The 15211-nt window shown below is 38.8% G+C and overlaps 1 protein-coding gene across 1 annotated transcript in view; it reads right to left on the bottom strand.

Annotated features, from left to right (window-relative positions):
- Positions 1–12666, bottom strand: part of LOC113662507 (cadherin-12) — a 105566-nt gene extending 92900 nt beyond the window's left edge. Inside the window, exon 1 of the mRNA XM_027177396.2 lies at positions 12093–12666. The gene's annotated coding sequence lies outside the window, so the exon portion shown is untranslated. The remainder of the gene's footprint in view (positions 1–12092) is intronic.
- Positions 12667–15211: the final 2545 nt, after the last annotated feature.

The following is a 15211-nucleotide window of genomic DNA, read 5'->3' as shown; positions in this document are numbered from 1 at the left end:
TACTCAGTGCCTATTTTTCCACATTTTTTATGAGAGCCATAATCTTAGATAAGAAATAAGGGTACTCTTGTCCTTGTGTCCTTGTTTAAGAGGGCTTATGGGAATTATAGTTTTTCGCCCTTGATAGTAGGTTTGTGACAAGACAGCGGCGATGTTGGAATATATTGTGGGTCAGATCTGACAAGATGTTGAGACCTAGTTACCTGCTGCACATACTACTTGGTCACACTACTTACAGTACACTACTATTCTGGCATAATAGGCACCTAAATTAGCATGAAAACATTTGCAAGTAGAAGAGGCTTTTTTGGGGCACAGTAGAGCTTTTCAGATTTAGAATGATGCCAAAGTGATAGTGTTAGAGCATTACAAGCATTATTCACTGTTTTTGTTTCCCTTTATTTATGCAAGGTGAGAATGTTGATTTTTTTTTATCTAAACACACACACAAACAATCAAATAAATAAATAAAGTGGTCTTAGTATTAGAAGGTTTAATATAATATAATACTTCTTCTCAAATCTGTGTTGAAATAATGAAGCCATTCAGAGCCCAAATCCCAGCTCCAGTAAACCCATGAAAGAATTTGTGAGCTGAAACAGGACTGCAACCTTGCTAGCTGAATAGGACAAAGAAAGAGAATAATGTGAAAAGGATGACTGAAGGAAAATGATGTAGGAAATTCTACTGGACAAACTGACCAGGAGTGTAGAAGCCCAGTAAAGTGGCAGCACATCATGGATCACATCCAGATCCACCTCACTATTTCCCCTACCTAGAAAAAGCTGTTTTCACTTAATGTAGCCTGGCAAGACTGAATAATGCTTTTCCAAGGACCAGGAGTTGTACAGTAAGACAGGTGGAGCAGGAAGAGGGCAAACACTGCCGTAAAAAGAGATGAATAAATGTGTTGGCAGATTCCCCACCTTTCTCATGTACTCTTTTAAAAATAAGCGTTACTGTTAGATATTGTTAGATATGGTTTGACTGTAAGGTGTTTGTGATGTATTACCTGTCTGTCTTCAATGTATTTCTTTTTTTCTCTCCATCCATCTCTCTCTCCTTTTAGATGTTTGCAAGTCAGAGTCAATAGTGTGGGAATACAAGAGTGAAAACTGTCAGCAAGAGAAAAGAGGATCGTTTTACGCACGTTAGTATTTGATAATGCTTTGTTTTCATGGCCATCTTAAATTGTTTTGTCACATATCGGTTTAACTGAGATTCAGTATTTAAAGGTCTTATACAAACACATCTTTTCAAAACCATCTTATATTAATAGTGTTTAAACCTTGCCATAATTAAAATAAATGAAGGAAACTCAAGACTAGTTTAAGATCTGAGCCCTGTACTGTTAACCCTAGTACATATTTGCTCAGTTAATGCTGTTGTGATGTTATGAAGCAAGCGTGACCCCGCTATTGAAAATTATGACTCAGTGGACTGGGTAATGACTTAATTTCAGAAACCTTTTTTCTTCATCTACATAATAAAATGAAATCCACATACTGCTCAGATGAATAGGACTTAAAATTTTCAGTGACAGCCAGCAGATGAAATATTCATTTGCAGGAATATGATGGAGGTGGGGAGCGAGGTAGATTAGTGGTTAGCATGTTGGCCTCCAGGATAGGGGGTTTGATTACCATCTTTGTGTGTGCTTCTGGGGTTTCCTCCAGGATCTCTAGCTTTCCTTCCGTCCCCCAGTCCTCCCCAAGAATTTTAGGCTGATCTGCATATCTAAATTGTCAACTAATTTAAGCATGTGAATGAGTATGTGAGTGAGTGTGTGTGTGATTGTGCCCTGCGTTAGACTGGCGTTCTATCCAGAGTGTACATTGCCTTGCGCCCGCAGTCCCCTGGGACTAACTCTATGCTCCCCATGAATCTGTATAGGATAAGCTGCAACGAAAATGGACGGAAGGTATGGATGATGGATGTGGGTGGGAAAAAACGTAGAATCTTAAAGTTATGCAAAGCAGATGACTAAGTTTAAATGATAAGAAAGACACATTTAGGAAAGAATTATCCATTATATTTTAGCCTTTAGAAAACAGTATGGGTCTATACCGCCAAACATACTTATGCTTAAAATTGGCAGATGAAACATTGATTTTTCTGTTCATGGGTTTGATTGCATTTCTTCCAAAGCAGGAGACAAAGTCATGTGTTCGCACATCTGAAAACATCACACGTGTGTCACATGGACATTTAAAGGACTTCTTCAAGGTATTCGTATTTTTGTTACAAACAGCTGAGATTTCATAGTCTCCGTTCATCTAATCTTTCTCTGTCCTTTGTCACTGCCTGTGTGTCCACATTTTGACCATCACGAATCAACATTTTCTGTCTTCCATTCGCTCACTTTATTAACCTTTTGTCCTGTCTCTCTTTGTCCTTCTCTAAGGGTGTCCTCAATCCATTTGTCATTATCCCAGCATTCAGAGATGTGCTCTGTGTAAAAGTAAGTCTAGTTTAGAGAGAACATGAGAACACACACACCCACACACACCCACACACACACACCCACACACACACATATATATATATTTCTCTACATACAGTATAGGAGGTACAGCAGAAAGAAAATGAAATGAAAAGATCAGGCATGAAGCCCATCTCAACACTATTATATGTTGTCCCTTCCTCTCTTCTATCTCCCACAGTGTCTGTAAACTAATAGTTATTCACCTGGCTGACAGGAAATCTGTTCTTCTTTGACAGTGGGGGTGATCTGGGTTATGTTTAAGGTTAGAAAGCCCTGGAGGAGGCCATCATGTCCGTGACTCTCCTCATGTATTCCACAGGGGAGTCCTTTAGCTCTGTTGCTCCTCTTCTGATGAATGCCACTGACGTGGTGAGCCAGGCTCACTGCACTGATAGCTGTCTGGTGGAAAGGACATTCAGTAGTCACAAGAGTTCTCTGAGGGGATTTGTCTAGTGGCTGGAGATTGCACTTGTGATACATAGATACATACAGAGAATAGAGTCCATAGTATTAAAACTCGCCATAATATCACAAATTCAGTTAACGTAATTTACTACAATTAGACATTTCAGAATACCCTAGATCAGTGGTCCCCAACCTTTTTATCGCCACGGACCGGTCAACGTTTGATCATTTTACCGCAGACCGCTGAGGGGAGGGGGAGGGGGTTCACGTTGATTGTTTATATTTTAGATTGTTTTCCCGTTTTTTTCTTTCAAAATACTCCAGGGGCTTGTATTTTAATCCAGGGTGCTTAGCGTTCAAGTGGCGAAGTAGTTTTGAAGGTTTCATTGCCTCATTAGAGAGCTGGTCAACGCAAACTATGCAGAGCAGGGTTGGTATGTGGGAATCACCTGTCGCCATAAATCCATATTTCAAGTAGGACTCATGGTATTGTCTGTAAAACGTTTTATGTTTCTTTGATGTTGAAGGCTCTTCTTCTGTCTCTTCACCGGGCCTTTTCTTTTTCCCAAGGAAACTTTCTAACGAGTCTGTTTCCACGCATTTTTGCTAATTTATGGGTTAAATTTGAGCAAACACAATATACATGTACACCAAGCACTGTAAAACATGACAAAGTACCGGTGAACAGAGAGAAGAGCGATACACACCTTCTCTCTCCACCAAAGCTACAACGCCACTGCCGATTGCAGCCGCTCTGCTGCAGACGTCACCTAAACCTGGCCCGATATCATGATATTTTGCGCATGCGCGGTATTGATGCAGCTTTGGGTGACGTCTCTCAGCTCTCGGTTAACCTCTCGTCCATGGAAAGTCACACAAACCCGAGAGAAATACACCAGAGTAAATAGAATGGAAATAATTTAATGTTCCTTGGGTGGCTCGGTACCATTCAATCCACAGACCGGTACCAGTCCGTGGCCCAGGGGTTGGGGACCACTGCCCTAGATGATGCAAATACTTCACAGACATTAGTTAAGGGTTGTTTTACATGTACATTGCTTATGCATGGTCCCATATTCCATATGACATTGTGAGTGTGGAAACTGGATTGGATTCCATCATAAATTAACATCTATCTTTAAATTCTATTACGTTCCTATATCTTTTCCTATATCAATCATATATCTTTCATCTTTATGCTTTAAATTCATGCTCTTTAGGACCTCATAAATAGACAAACACCTTTTGTAATCAGTATTTGTATGGTATTCCCTTTAATCTGAGTGTTACTGCTAAATAAAGCCACCACTAACCTTAACTAAAGTAAAATAAAAGATGTTTTTTTGTCAGTTATCCTCATAGGGACCAGATAAATATCCTCAGAAGATGAAAACTGTCATATAATGAATTTGTATCGCTATAGAGACTAAAGAGCTTGAAACACACACACACACACACACACACACACACACACACACACACACACACACACACACACACACACACACACACACACACACAAACACACACAAACATGCACACAAACATTCCCAAACTGTTATAAATGTGAGAACAGTGAAACAGTGCTTGGCAAATTGAAAATATTTGAAAATTCCGTGTTCATATCTAAGAGGCAGGGGAAAAACTGCAGAAAAAAATGTTAAACACTGGCAACTTTAGATCATATTTGTCAAAACAAAAATATAAACAGTGTTAAATACACTAATTAATAGGGAAATGCATGAATACATTGATTAATTAAAGACGAAATCAGAAACTAGACAAAAAAAAAACATCTAGTCTTAAAATGAGCCTTAATTTTTTTAAACTTGCTTTCATATGAAAACAGTCGTGTGACTTGTGTACTTGCTCAAGTTAATGAAAGTACAAGTTTACTTAATAAATTTTCTATATCAAGTGATGACTTAAATCTCTTACTTAACCTTGTCAAGAAACCCAATAAAACTCTACAGTATATTGATGCCATTTGAACCCCATAGATGATCATTTTCTTGGCATAGAACATGGCGCTTTTATAAATAGCTAATAATACATATTTCCCATTAAATATTACACTTTATGCAGCTAAATATGTGGTTCTTAAGCAGACTTATTTGAACAAATCTTATTTAACATATTTACCTTTCTTCTTTTATACACAGGGCACAAAAGGGGAAAAACTGTATGACTATGGAAGCACTCACAAAAGGAACTTAATAAAGTTCCGTTGTGATTTGTCTGTGTGTGTGTGTGTGTGTGTGTGTGTGTGTGTGTGTGTGTGTGTGTGTGTGTGTGTGTGTGTGTGTGTGTGTGTGTGTGTGTGTGTGTGTACGAGCAGTGAGTGAAAATGGAGACAAATCAATATAAATGATGGGGGAGAAGTGGCTATCATTCAGGGGGGAAACAGGTGCAATATCTCTCCTAGATAAGGGAACATCCATCACAGCCAGACCTTAATTTGAGATGTTTAGGCTCCCTTCTGCTGATTGTCACTCTGTGTGTGTGTGTGTGTGTGTGTGTGTGTGTGTGTGTGTGTGTGTGTGTGTGTGTGTGTGTGTGTGTGTGCGCGCGCGTGTGTCCGTGTGTGTGTGTCCGTGTGTGTGTCCGTGTGTGTGTGTGTGTGTGTCTGTGTGTGTGTCTGTGTGTGTGTCTGTGTGTGTGTATGTGTGTGTGTGTGTGTGTGTCCGTGTATGTGTGTGTGTGTGTGTGTGTGTAAGAGGTGAAAAGAAATAGAGCAATACAGGTTAATTGAGAGGGCGTGTGAGCATTGCAGTGGTGTTAGAGTGGTGTCCTGAATGAGTAAATAAAGGGAGGAATTTTACAGATGACTTAGAGATGTGAAAGTCATCAGTTCTGTCATGATCTCCTTTATCAAAAATTAAGTAACAATAATAACTGTTGACAGAAATCATAACAGGACAGTGCAATTTCATCTCCTATAATCTAATTCCTATACACATATTCACACACATGAAACACATGAAACACACACACAATCACACACACACACACACGACTTTTAGATTTTGTCAGTGTTTGTAGGATTCACTTTATTGAGTTGTTTAAACTTTAAATAGCCCAAGGTAAAGTGAGTCACAGCACAGCAAATATTCTTAACTATCGATCGCTTCAGAGGATTCTACAGGACTGATGTGGTATTGGGAGCAAAAACAAGTCCTGTATCCGGATCAGTGATCAGTTAACTTGGATATAGGATAATAATGATGCTGGATACTAAAAGATATCAGAGAAACACACAAATGCTTGTCTTACTATCCTTTGAGGATTAAACTTTAATCAGCTAACATCGATTAACGTTAATGAATCAGCTAACTTAACTGTGCTACACTTAAATCTTAATCTAACCATAACCCAATGGAATATACATCATATTTTTTTTTCTGTGTGTTTATTTGACTCACAGTAAGACAGTTGAAAGCGGTTAGACTCTTGCCTACATCAGCATTTTGTGAGCCAGTAAACGAGACACTATCTTGACATTAAAATAGGCAGGTTGGGAGGTGGGTGGAAGGAAGTAAAAGAAAATGTGTTGATTGAAAGTGGGGCAGGCATTAGAATAAAATTGAAAAAAAAAAAAAAAAAGATTTCCGAGACTGGAAGTGAAGAGGAAGACGTTAATATGGTAATGATCGGCAGGCTGAGGATGAAAACCCAGGGCTTATACAATTGGGGTTTGTATCTTCAACCATATCAGTAGCTTCTTCATCAGCTCTGTACAACCATATCCTCAGCATTCTCTGCTGTAGTGACATGTAATAGTCAGTTACACAATAATCCCACAGGATTATCCTTAATCTGTTCTACTGTCATAGCTCTGTGAATAAGACTACAGTGGAATTCTCCTAAAGCAGCTCATGCCTCATTTATCCGTTCATTCAAGGCCATAATGGAACTTCATCATTGCTACATTGCCTTTCGGGGAGATCGCTCTTGACCGAATACGTATTGAGCTGCTGTCCACACACTGACAAACCTTTCTTGTGTGCTGCAGATAAGCAGGTGAACTTTTGTCCTTAATAAGGAAGCAGAAAGTGGTGATTTGAAATGAACAGCAGAAAGCTTACAACTGTCAGGAGAGAGAGACAGAGAAACTTTCGAGGGTAGGTTTCAGAAAATACATCATATTTAAAAACTGTATTTGTCTCTGATATGTGGTTCAATAAGGATTGTGGTCATGTTAAAACCCCTGGCTCCAAGATTATTGGAAGGACTGATGTTGTGGAGGGGAGCTTATAGAACAATTTAGTGATTTTCTTTCTCAAGGATGCTCGATGGCTCAATTTCATGTTGTATGACGGGGAAGACAGCACTGGCTGAAGCAAATAAATAAATAAATAAATACCTTCTTCTCCCTTTCCATCAATTTTAAAGATTTACTGTATTGTATACATCAAGTTGTCCTTGATGTAGATTCATTATGGCAAAGAGTGCATTCTTTTCATTACTAACGGTGTGGGGTGTTTAACAATGTAGCGTGCCATAACTTTTACACTTAGAAATGACAAAGCAAAAAAAAACAACAAAAAAAAAAACAGATGCACTGAAAAGTGATTTTGCAGTTTACTTTCTGTGGCATTTTGAGTTTAGAATATAAATTGTTTATAATATTATTTGATTTTGCTGTTCAATTCTTCCAAAATGGCTCATATGGGATATTACTGTCTATATTTTTTTGCCACATGCCAGGCTTGTCAGTAATCACTTGGTCCGGGCGGTTCTATCCTGTGTGCACTTGGTGTGAGTTACTCTAAATGGTACACTAGTCCATCATAACCCACAATGCATGCACAAATACACCTAGAGGCAATATCTAATGCATACAGTGCACCTAGCAGTATGTTTAGGCCAGTGTGGACACAGAGAACACCAGCACAGTGGATACGACATTTATTATGACTTCTTACATTTCTTTATGCATTTGTTGTTAATGTGTGCCATTATTCTAAATGTCAGTTTTCCACTTAAGAATATTAGTTTGCCATTACTATGTATCGTGTGCTCCGGTACACACACAATGAGAAAACGAAGAAGTAAGAGTGGAATTTTATCATTTACTACTTATGCAAATTAACAATGTTCAATACAATGAACCGCCTTCAGACAGCAAAAGACTTTTTTGTATTTGACCCATATTTGATTTTCAATCAGATGCTTCTTCTGGCCCTATTCAGAACAGAACCTCCACAATAATGCACTTTATTTTGCTTTAGATGCCCAAATGAGCTGTGTTGAGAACGAGAAAGATGGGTAACATTCACTAACTGACAGACAGAGCTGGATAAAGAGAAGAAGATGGTAATAAAAGAAAAGAAGGAAATGCTACTTCTCCTACTCCTGAGTCTCGCTGCTCCCATGTGCTTTCAGCTGATTAGTCATCAGAGAACCCAGCAGGAAAATCACAGAATCTTTTTGTCTCCATTTTTCTTCTGCTTCCTTTCTTTATCTCATCCATTTGTGTACAACAGTGGTCAAAGGAGACCTTCTCATTAAGGTGTGTGCTTCTACAGTCACTCTGGGGAATATGTGTTCTTATTTTCTATACTAGTTCTGCTTTAGTTTCTCCAGGGAGATGAAGAAGAACATCAGGTTGTAAACCTACCGAGACAAACGCCACAGGACATGACTGTAAAAACAAAGAATAATGTGAGCAACAATGGGATAAATTCAGTAGTTTTCTAAAGTAGACACATTCCTTGCTTCACGGTGCCAAATTGGTACTAAAAGGGACTGTGGTAGCCTAGTGGTTAAGGTGTTGGGCTACCAATCAGAAGGGTGTGAGTTCAATCCCAGGTCCACCAAGCTGCCACTGTTGGGCACCTGAGCAAGGCTCTTAACCCTCAATTGCTCAGCTGTATAAAAATAAGATAATGTAAGTCGCTCTGGATAAGGGCGTCTGCCAAATGCTGTAAATGTATAACGTATAAATGTAAAAGAATTAGCGAAATGATTAGATATAGAGGTTTGAAAGGATGCAAAAAGTATGCCATTGATTTGCAAAAGGAATGCCACTGATTTACATTTCTTGCATCTTTATATTTGAATTCTTGCTAATGTGTGATTTGACCTTATAAAATATAGAAGTGATGCTTACTGAAAAGTCCACTAACAAGCCAATGACATTCAGACTTCCACAACTAATGCATACTGGGGGTTAAATGGCTTGCCACAATAACAACAAATGTATATTGAGGAGGAGCATATTCAAGGTTGCCAGCATTACATAATTAAATATAATGATACTTAATACTGCAGCACATTCAATTCGCTGTGCAACAGTAAAAGCTTAAATGCACGGTACTTACATTTAGACTGTGCAGGACTAAAATATTTATAACTAATAGACTTTCCATACACATGAGCACTAATGTGGTCTCACACTTTGGTAAATTGGTAACATACTTACCATTTATACCTGTATACCTAAAATATACAGGAATACATAGCTGTGATGGGGTTCTACATGCATCCTGTGTGCATTTCTTATGTGCTGATATACTGTAAAGAAGGAATGTTTCAACCTGATAGAACGTATTCAGCACAATCTGTGGGTGCGTGTTTCAAATTCAAAACATGCTGTCGATATCCACCTGCCCAGCAGTAAAGGGATATTATCCTTGCCCTGGAATCAAGGGAAGTTGTTTGTTACACCTTCTGGCAGCTTTAAAAGATATCATGTTGTGAATTCTCATTCAGTGTCTCTATATATCTTTTGAATAGTTTATCAGGCTCTAAAGCAATATCACCTCTCTTCCTAATACACAGGGCAAGAGAACAAAGCGTATATGACCCCATACGCTGTCTCATTGTATGTGTGGCATTAATGGCTAATCACACCTCACAGTAGGTGGTTTAATCCCTCTGTAATGAGACAAAGTGCATTTTCTTTGTAATGCAATACTTATCTGTGTAATACCATATACACTGATCAGCCATAACATTAAAACCAGTGACAGGTGAAATAAATAATATTGATCATCACATTACATTAGCATTTGTCATGGGTCGGGATGCATTAGGCAGCAAGTGAACAGTCAATTCTTGAACTTGATGTGCTTGAAGCAGGAAAAATGAGCAGGGGTAAGTGTCTGATCAACTTTAACGATTGGAATTGTGATGGCTAGATGCTTCTCCAAAACAGCAGGCCTTTTGAATATTCCTAGCATGCTGCATATGAGGCAGCTTAGCCGCAATCAATTGCCGATGCTGATCCCTGTCCGGTACTGAAAATGCTGAGCATGTTAGCAGAACTGGGCCATGGAGGAATGGAAGAAGGTGGCCTGGTCTGATGAAGCACATCTTCTTCTATATTACGTGTAAGGCCAGGTGTGTGTGCATTGTTTACCTGGGAAAAAGACGGCACCAGGATGCTCTTTGTGAAGAAGGCACACTGGTATTCAAGTGGATGTGACTTTAAGACTTACTACCTACCTTAACATTGTTGCAGACCAAGTACAACCCTTTATGGCAACAGTATTCCCTAACAGCAGTGGCCTCTATCAGCAGGATAATGCGCACTGCCACACTGCAAAAATTGACCCGGTATGGTTTCTAGAACATAACAAAAAGCTCAAGGTGTCCGTGCCATTTGTTGCTAAGATTTAAAAACCCAAATTTTCCAGCATTTCACTGAACAATTCTTTATTAAACATGTGCAGGAAAAAAAAAGTAAAAAGCAGACCTGTGTCCACATACTTGCCTAGTAGACAATTAAGAGTTGACTTTCAAATGATAAGATATCAATTCACTTAAGTATCTGTGGGATGTGCTGGAAAAACAAGTCTGATCCATGGAGGGACACATCACAACTAACAGGTCGTAAAGAATCTAAAGATACCACAGCACACATTCAGAGGTCTAGTGGAGTCCAAACCTTGACAGGTCAGAGCAGTTTTGATGGCACAATGAGAGTATACACAATATTAGACAGGTGATTTCTATGTTATGGCTGATCAGTGTATAAATATATATCATCTCAGGGAGTTTTTTCTTGCTATTGTCTTCTCTGGCTTGGTAAACACCAGTTAAACCTAAATGTACATTCAGATTTCTATAGAATTGCTTTGTAAACAGGTTTACTTTTAAACACACTGTACAAAGTAAGTCTGATCAAACTTTTAGCTTCCTAAAAACGATCCTACATGAATTGCTTTTTTATATTAAAAGACCTTGTTGTACAATTCTACACTTGATTAATTAATTAATTTATTTTCTAAAAGTATAAGTATGTGCTTAAATAGAACATTCTCTTGCAGAATACAGCTCTATGGGCATTAATGTTCATTGTTGTGTTTGACATGATTGACTCATCTCCACTGAGAATCTATTATCATCAGTACACGGTCTCACATGAATCATCCACTTGTGGTCCCCCGGACTGTCATAAATTTTTCCTCATTTCCAGAATCACATAAAAAGGCACCCTGATGATGCTAAAGCTCTCACAGCACCTGCGTTTCAACCTCTGTTTTTAACACTTCACAGCACAGACCAACAAAGCACACGTTTTTATATGTAAATGTTTGACGTGTACTTGGAAAAGGGAACAAGAAATCTCGCACACCCACATCTACACACAGTTACAGAAACTGTACATGGTGTTGAGTAGTAATCAGAGCCCTGTGACTTTAGTCATTTTATCCGTGCTGTATGGAGTGCACTTTTATCTCATCCTTTAATGTCAAGCCAGCAAAACAACCATACATCAGCAGAATTACCTCGCGTAACTCTGTGTCTCCTGCACTACAGGCACACACACCTGCACACTCTCTTTCTTTTCCAAAAATAGGGAAAATAATTGTGTTACTTCCAAGACCACAAGACTGATTGCTGAACTGTGTAAAGTGCCCAAGGCTTATCAGATAGAGAAAAAAGTAAGTGCATCTCCCTGCTAGTGGGTTAAACTTCAGATAGCCCTGGGTACTGAGGCTCTAACACAAGATTTTCCAAGAGTTAGAAGGTTTTTTTTTTTCTTCTTCTTTTTATGAAATTCCCTCTTAGCACTATTCTGCCCTCCATATCTGTTCAGTGCATTCATTACTGCTCCACTGAAAAAGCTAACATCAGCAAACACACACACACACACACACACACACACACACACACACACACACACACACACACACACACACACACACACACACACACTGCAAAGAGCTATAGAAAGGAAAGGAGATTGAAATACCTTAGTTGTGTCCTTTGCCAGCAAGAAAAAATATCAGATGGAGACCCCTCACATGGGTAAAATCCAAGCGCTTCACAAACTCTCCCTTTTCATTTGTCCTCATCAAACCCCTTGGGTTTGCTCTTCACCTTCCTCTTCTCCCTCCTCGTTGAGTCCTTTTAGCTCTCATCTACTTTGTGTTTACCCTGCTCGCTGCCTGACTTGAACGCTCATCGCTCAATGCACATAATCGGGAAGTGAGGCGCGTGCCGCTGCTAGGGGGAGAAAAAAAAGGAAAAGGCAGATGAAGAAGAAAAAGGCAAAGAGGGTGGGAGAGAGAGAGGGGAAGAGAAAGAGAGAGAGAGACAGAGAGAGAGAGAGATTGGATGTCCGTGCACTTTTGGAACGCTGTGAAAAAGAGGGTGGTAGAGCAAAAGAGAGGGAGCGCTTGTGTCCATAAGCCAGTGTTAGAGACAGGATGGGAGAGGAGGAGCACTTTGCTGAATAGTGCTGCGCTGTTCTGCACTACAGTCTGTGGTGTGAGTGATTAGTATGAGTGTAACCTGTGTCAGGTCCCCAGAGTGAAGGACCTTAATCAACCAGATTAAAGAGACAGAACAGCCACCCCTCTACACACATCATCCTTTGTTCCCTCCCTCTTTTCCTCCGTTCATCACTTCTTCCCTGTCCCCTGTGGAGAGGCACTGGTGTGTACTGTGGTCACCACGGGGTATTCTAATCGACTCCGACACTCTGGCACATGGGGACTGCGACTCATTCACGCTGATCCACTTGCACATTGCCTAAAATAGAGAGTATATTTTAATTGTAAACAATGTGCACTGTTTGGAAATAATGAATATATTCGTGTTAAAAGTGACTGTGTTAAAAAAAAAAAAAAAAGTTTGTGTGCATACATTAATCCTGAAGTAAAATCGTGCTGCTTCATTCATTTGGTTGTTGTTGTTGTTTGTTTTTAGATCACACACATCAGTGTATATAGGGTTTGTAGACATTGCATGTTTCATGTGTCACTTATGGACTGTTCCCATGTTATGCACGTTACAAATGTGATTTTCACATGCAGGTTTTTCATACTTTGAATTGGACATGTGGAGTTATTTTCACAATAGAGCATTGCTTGACTGGTCCTGTCATCTCTCAGGGTACAAGAAAGGCATGCATCGAGCTTTTCTCTGTTCTTGGACCTGTCATGGTTGTGTTGAATCTGGCACAGGACTTGACTCTGTCCAGTCACTGCACATGACAGGATCGTGACACTGACGTCACATGGCTGTTTGCACCTGAATCACATTTATGTTTACTGAGCATTACTATTTTTGTCAAATCCTGCACTGTACTCTTTGTCTAGGTTTTGTCTTTTGTTGTCAATATAATTTATGTTATTACCTTGTTTCAATACTCATCATTTTGTTTCATAGTCTTTATGTTTCATTTGTTTTTATTTACTGTACATTTACGGCATTTAGCAGACACACTTATCCGGAGTGACTTAAAATTTGATTTCAATTTATACAACTGAGCAATTGAGGGTGAAGGGCCTTGCTCAGGAGCCCAGCAGTGGCAGCTTGATGGACCTGGGATTGAAAGTCATGACCTTCCAGTCAGTAGTCCATCACCTTAACCATTAGACTACCACATCCCAAAGTAACCTAAATCTGCACTTTCATCCATCTCCTTCTACTATTCTAGACAGCACCTTGGTGGTAAAATGAACTTAGAGCTATACTGTATATATGTATTTTGCAGTCAGAGTGTTTTTCATTTGACATTGATATGTTTTTTCATTTTCAATTGACAAAAGAAGAGCAAACTGAAATCATTCTCATGGCTGCATGAAATTACATGCATACGACCAGATGCATGCCACAACACGATCATTATGAGTGGGAGACAGAACTCTGCATGTGTTTACAAAAAATGTCAATCATTTGGTAAAAAAAAATGTTTATTTCCTCTATGTATAGAGATTTCTGTGACACTCTATATGCTACTTCCTTGTGGACTGTTAGTTCTCGTAGTCTGTGACCTAGTGAACCAGTATCCAGATATTTATTGATAGAGATGACAAAGCACTTCTTTAAGTCACTCTGTTTATGGCTGTCTGCCAAATCCTTTATATGTAAATGTTAGTTATGTTTAATTCCAGGGCATAACATGTCACTATGTTTTTTCACATGCAATCACATAGTAAAAAATAAATAAATAAACATAGTATTATAATGAATGAATTTCTCTCTCTCTCTCTCTCTCTCTCTCTCTCTCTCTCTCTCTCTCTCTCTCTCTCTCTCTCTCTCTCTATATATATATATATATATATATATATATATATATATATATATATATATATATATATATATATATATAAAGAAGATATATTTTCTTATCACTTTCATGTGAAATCAATCCAAATCAAATAATAATGCCTTTGCATTTATTAAGAAGAGGAAGAATGCCTTAATTGTCATTGTATTTCCTGCATACAACGAAATTAGGATTAAATTATTATTAAGAGATCAGGTTTCACATTATGTCTAAGAAATTACCAATGTTTACGCAACATATATTATATTCTTATGATTTCATTTATTTGAAATATATTGAAATGTTTCTTCCTGTGAATATTTAAACCTACGCCCTCCAGTAGATTGCAGACCCTCATTAAAGCTGACCTACTTTAGAGCAAACCTGATGTACTATAGTGCCAGATCCTTGCTGTTTTTAAACATGGATACTCACTCACAGATTGGTGTCACTCAAGCTGACTCGTTGCATCAACTTGACAATGATTGGATCCAAAGTTACAGGTTGTTTGGATCCAGAGTTCAGTGGCAGGTTGTTTGAACCCAGGCCAGTGTCTTCCTTGCTCATACTATTCTATTGTCAGGAGTGAGTAGGATGGTGAGCTGTAACCTTTAGGAAGGTGGCCTGTCCTGGTGAGGAAGGGTGCACCATGACATCCATCAATCATCTGAAAGGTTACTGAAGTCTCATACTCTCACTAAACAATTTTTAGCATCTTGTGCCATCCGACTGGGATGTGTGCATGTCACCTGGTGTAGCTAGGCAAGCTTACTACAGTAATTACACTGGAAAAAATATTTTTTGGGTTGATTAAT

Source organism: Tachysurus fulvidraco, chromosome 8, assembly GCF_022655615.1.
Source record: "Tachysurus fulvidraco isolate hzauxx_2018 chromosome 8, HZAU_PFXX_2.0, whole genome shotgun sequence".
Lineage (NCBI taxonomy): Eukaryota > Metazoa > Chordata > Actinopteri > Siluriformes > Bagridae > Tachysurus > Tachysurus fulvidraco.
The sequence above is the reverse complement of the archived record's forward strand: the minus strand, read 5'-3'. Positions and strand labels throughout refer to the sequence as shown.